Here is a 6,033-nt window from a genome sequence, read left to right on the forward strand (position 1 = left end):
CCATGTGAAGAGAGAGGTCTCAGTCTTCAGGCCATCTCACTAAGGCCACAGACATATGGATGAGGCAATGCAGGGTCCTCCACCTCCTACTGATTAACTAGTGGAATGCAGCCACATGAGTGATACCAGGTGGTAAGAACTGGTCCCACCAGCCACGTGAATGAGACCAGGTAAAGAACTACCCACCCAACTCACAACATTGCGAGAAATAAAATAATTTTTGCTTTAATCCAGTAGGTTTTGGGTGTTTATTATGCAGCAACAGACAGTAGAGTCCACCAGTTAGGAAAACTGTTTGGCATTATATATTAATACTAAAGTTTAACATAAGCACCCAAGGACTTGGCCATTTCACTCTTAAATGTATTGCTATCAGAAATGGATGCACATGTACACCAAAGAGATACATATAATGATCATATCATCAATATTTATAATACATCAACAGTGAAAATAGCCAAATTGTTAACCAACAGCAACTAGAGAAGTACATTGTAGTATATTTGCACAGTATAACTTATAACTCCTTATAATCTCTATAAAAGACTTACAGTATGAAAATTACAAAATTACAGTTATATCCAACAACATGAATGAATCTCCCAGTGGTAATGTTGAGTGAAAGGAACCAGACACAGTAGAATGCCTATTGTTTGATTCCATTTATGTAAAGTTCACAAACAAGAAAATTTGATCTCTGATGTTAAAGTCAGGTAGTAACTATCTCCAAGCTAAAGTGAGGAGTTAGTGTTTTAAAGGGGTATAAGAAAACTGCGTTTGGGAGTGTTCTTATTTTTGACCTGGGTAATAATTACTGGCATGTGTTCATTTTGTGATATTTCACCTATGGTACACTTTTGAACTGAGCATTTTTGAGTTCCCTTGTCATGGATTAATTTAAAAATTTAAAGACCTTTTGGGAGAAAACTTACACTAATAGAAAGGCCAGTTGAGGCCTCCAATTATCAATACTTTTTCTCAAAAACAGAGAACAATTAAAACATGCCCTGAACTGCTGCTTCTTCTATGTCACAGTCAGGTCAAGAAATTAGACTCTTTTTAGTCATTGGACAATATCAACCTGATCTAAAGTTAATTTCTTGCCAAAGCTTTCAAGAAAATAGTGTCAAATTCTCAAATGACAAGGCATTGTTTTGATAGAATTTAAGACTCTACTCAACTCTAATCTGAGAAAAATTGGGCAAGAATGCATGAATTCTGCCTGTCTCTCTCCTTGCCTTTCCTTTCTTTTGTCTGATTAACATTTTGTGAATGTTAAGGTCTAAAGTTCATCCCCACCTTTCTTCAAGAATGTAAAGTTCTGATGTCAATTTCAGAACAAAATTTGAAACCTGATTCATGGTTAAAAAAGGTGAGATTGGGGCTTCCCTGGTGGCGCAGTGGTTGAGAGTTCGCCTGCCGATGCAGGGGACACGGGTTCGTGCCCCGGTCCGGGAAGATGCCACGTGCTGCAGAGTGGCTAGGCCCGTGAGCCATGGCCGCTGAGCCTGCGCGTCCGGAGCCTGTGCTCCGCAACGGGAGAGAGGCCACAACAGTGAGAGGCCCGCGTACCGCAAAAAAAAAAAAAAAAAAAAAGGTGAGATTGAAAATGAAAATAGGGCAGGACTACTTGAAATAAGACTAATGCTAAGAAATTAGCTGCTTATTCTCCTGAACAATAAAATCTGCTTTTTATGTCAGGGAAACAAAAATTTATTCTAGGGACAATTAAAACTTTTTGTGAACTGTGTATGACATAAAGGTAAATAATGGTGAATTATTTATGTTTGTAACCTGAAAAAAGGGCAATTTACCCATTTCCTTTTTAGAGTGTTTCTTCGGACACAATTGGGCAAGAGTCCTTTCCCCACTTCTTTTAATATAACTTTCATGTGTACAGCATTATAATTTGACATTTGTATACACAACAAAGTGATCACCACCACAAGTCTAGTTGCCATCCATCATCCTACAGTTGACCCCCTCACCAGTTTTGTTTACCCCTGACTCCCTTTCCCTCTGGTAACCACAGATTGTCTGCTGTATGTTTTGTTTTATTTTATTTGCTTATTTGCTTTTTTTAGATTCCACATATGAGTGAAATAGTATGGTATTTGTCTTTCTCTGTTTGAGCTATCGATATTTCACTTAGCATAATACCTTCAAGGTCCATCCTTGTTGTTGCATATGGCAGAATTTCATTCTTTTTTATGGCTGAGTAGCACATATTTTATGTATAAACTATTCATCTTCTTTAGCCACTCATCCATTGACAGTCACTTAGGTTGTTTCCATATCTTGGCTATTGCAAATAATGCTGCAAAGATCATAGGGGTGCATATATCATTTTGAACTAGTGTTTTCGTGTTCTTTGGGTAAATACCCAGAATTGGAATAGCTGGGTCACATGGTAGTTCTAGTTTCAGTTTTTGGAGGAAACTCCCTACTGTTTTCCATAGTTGCTGGACCAATCTACTTTCTCTAAAATTTTGAATGTCAGTAAAACTTCCCAGGAACTAACTAAAACCATTGGCAGCTTAACAACCCAGAGAATAGAGCTTCAGGCTCCCTGACACCTTGGGAGCTTAACCTAGGCTCAATCCCGGCTGTAACCATTTCTTCTCAGAGAGATAAGAGAAGTTAGGTTATTCTTTTAGGTGAGGGCAATTAACCAAACAATGGATACTCAGTTCCTAAGTTAGCATAGATTGAACTCTATAAAGGTAGGTACAAAAAGTTCATCATATAACAGCAAACTGTGCTGTCCAGTCTACTTACGGGAAAACAGGATACAATTGATTCTAAGAAAACATGTTATATACTGGCTAAAAATTGTGCAATGTAAAAGGATTCATATATGCTTGCATATATAAGTAACATTATTTTATTCTTTCTAGTCATTTCAATCTACCTATATGCATGTACTAGGTACTGCTTATTCAATAATATAACAAATTTCCTTCTATTTATATTGTTATGGAGAGGATTTTTTTGTTAAGACTTTTAATTCACCAATAATACACAAGAATGAATTTCCTGCCTACAGTGCCCATACCTTTCCATATGACCAAAGTTATTGTCTATAGATACATTCAGGCATGTTGGTTGTGAATAATTCCATTCATAATAGGTACAAAATTATTCTATTTATGAAAAAAATTATAAACTAATAAAAAATCCTTGATCATTACATGTTTCAGTAGTAACAGCATTTCTAGCTCATGGCTGGGATTTTAGTTTACTATTTTTATTCTTTCTGTGACTAGTGAAGTTTTAAAATGATTTTGAATTGCTTTATAGTCATAGAACACATACACAGCAGTAAATTATTTATCTTTTGAAAAATAAAAATCTTTTGTTTCAAGAAAAAATTTCTGCTAGGTGTTTGGTATTGAAATCCACCTTTCATTCATTTATTAGATGAGTATTTACGAAGCAACAACACTGTTCAAAGTTGGCCATATATAGTGCTCAATGTACACAGATGAATTATCTTAATCAGGTAGGTTACATAGGAAATGTGACCACAATGAGAGATTTTACTAGTCCTCTTGATTTGGACAGAAATCAGGGAAACCAGAGGCAATTGATGAAGTTGGAGGGTACAATAAAGGTGTTTTATTCTAGTGACCAAGTAGGAGACAAAGATTCAAGACAATAGCAGCTTGGAACTGGAAATAATTACTTTTTTCCATGTGGTAATTCACATTAAAATAGTTCAGGAATATAGGTGTGCTGCGTAGTTTTACATGCTGACTCCAATTTATACCCATAGGGTGGTTTATAGAATGTGAATTTACCAAATCTAGAATAAAACGTCTTAAGATAAGGTGATTTTTGTACAGGATGTCTTCTTTTCTGAATTAACAAAAAGAGTTTGCTAGCTGGCATAACAGTCAATAATAATAATGAAGTCAGTGTGGCTTAAAATAGAGAATTGAACAGGTCTCAACCCCCTTGTATGAACAGGACATAAGGTAGGGCAGGGGCAGTGGCTCCTGCCAAGTGTGCATGTTCCTGCGTTCGCTCCTGTTGCCCTGCTTCTCCGCACTCCAGAGAGGACCCAAACCCTGACAGAACTTCAAGCTCAGAGGACCTACCACAGCTGCTCACGGCATCCACCATGGACTGTGCCTTTGCTTCGTACAGAAGGACTTCCCCAGGCTGCACACTGGTTGTTTAAATGTTCTTGTCTGTGTTACACTCAATGTACACAATGAGCAGAATTTAACCTAAGCCTGAAGAGACCAAAGGAGACCACCTGACACTGTCTTGTCAGCCTTGCTTCCTTAAGAAGCTACTTCCTGTATTCTTGAAGAGAAGCCTCTTTTTTTTTTTTTTTTTGCATTTCTAATGAGTTCCTGTAACCCATCTGTAACACTGAAGAATCTCCTTAATAAATCTCCTTAATAAATACATTCTGTGAGGACTGTACAATACCCAGCTAACAGGTGAGAGAGCACTTGTGAGACAGGCTATGCACAAATTTGAGGAGAAGGGGAAAGGAAAGTAGAAATGTCCAGAGTAGCTCACTTCTTCCTGCTCCAAAATACTGTGTGAAAGAATGGTTGTGATGCTGCCTTCCTACAAAATTGTTGAACAAGTACTTGTATAGATCTTTGATTTCTTCAGTAATTTAACAATTATTTATTAATTATCAAGTATGGAAGACGCCTTTCACCTGAAGCCTTGTCTTGAGATGTATATAACTTTATTCCAACAGATGCCCACTTATGACTGAACATCAAGGTAGTGAAGATTCCTTTCACTCTGCTATAATTGTCCTTTCCCTCACTCCTGATCCCTTCCTTTCTCTAAACCATGATCACTTCATGGCACCGACTTGTGTGCATGTTTCTTATTTACATTGCTTGTCATGTGTGTTGGGGAGATTTGATGCGGAAGCAGAACTCATTACTGCCCCCTCACCCCCTTTTCCAGACCATCCAGACATTCGGTGTTCAGGGCATTCCTCCACCTCAAAGGTGACACCAGAGGGCCTTTGGGGACTGGACCAGCTGCAGGACTTATTCCAGAGAAATGGCAACTGAGCATAACTCACAACCCTTAAGAAAGCAGAGCCATCCTATAGATTCCACAGTCTGTCAGCCTGTGGGTGTCATGTTCATCATGTTCAGTGAAAAATTGATCCTCGTACCAAAAGCTTAGCTTTCTTTCAACGGAAGCTCCTTGAACGGGTGACAATTATGGTGACAATGAGAGCTTTGCCAATTACTGGCTCTTTCTTTACTATTTTAAACAATATCATTGTTCTGTGAGCCAAAGGTGGTGGCTTCATTGCTGGCTAAGTTTCCTGGGAGAAAAGTTTAAGTAACTCAGAGCACATGGAGTGTCCCTCTCTCAAGGAGAAGAGCAGCAGGTTCAGACAGGCATGCATGTGCTTTCTTCCCGATTCCTTTCAGTACTAGTTCCTAAAACTGTGTACTTCATCTTGAGAACCCTAGGCAGCAGTTAATAGAGTAAGGAAATGGCAATTTGGGGCCCTGATGGGTGGAAGCTCATGTATTTATTCACGTGCATTGTTTGAACACCTGGGGCTTATGTGGTGGGCTTTGTGGTGGGAGCTAAACATACAGTGAGGATCATCAAGTAGATGAGATCATGACTCGGTAGGGGAGACAAAATGTAAATAGGTCATTTCAGTTTCACAACTATATAAAAAGTCCTGTGGTCGGAGGGAAACATGGTACAATGGCAGCACAGAGGAGGGACACCACACCCAGTCTCAGGAAATCAGAGACCGTAAGGAATAACAGATGTTAGCAAATAAGGGGCACAGGGGGAGGAAGCCAGGGTGTCTAGTGAAGTCTGTGTCCTGTGTGCAATATCCCTGAATCAAGAGAATTTGTCGAATCGTGGAATTATAAGCAGTTTATTCTAAGTACAAGCGTCAAGCATTAGACAGCTGGGAAGAATTCCTAAATTGCTGCATTGAACTTGAAGAGAAAATTTCCTTTGAAATCACCATCTTTATAAACCTGAGTATTTAGAGAACATTTTAGCCAACATCCC

The sequence above is a fragment of the Phocoena sinus genome, chromosome 1 (genome assembly GCF_008692025.1).
Source record: "Phocoena sinus isolate mPhoSin1 chromosome 1, mPhoSin1.pri, whole genome shotgun sequence".
Taxonomy (NCBI): Eukaryota; Metazoa; Chordata; class Mammalia; order Artiodactyla; family Phocoenidae; genus Phocoena; species Phocoena sinus.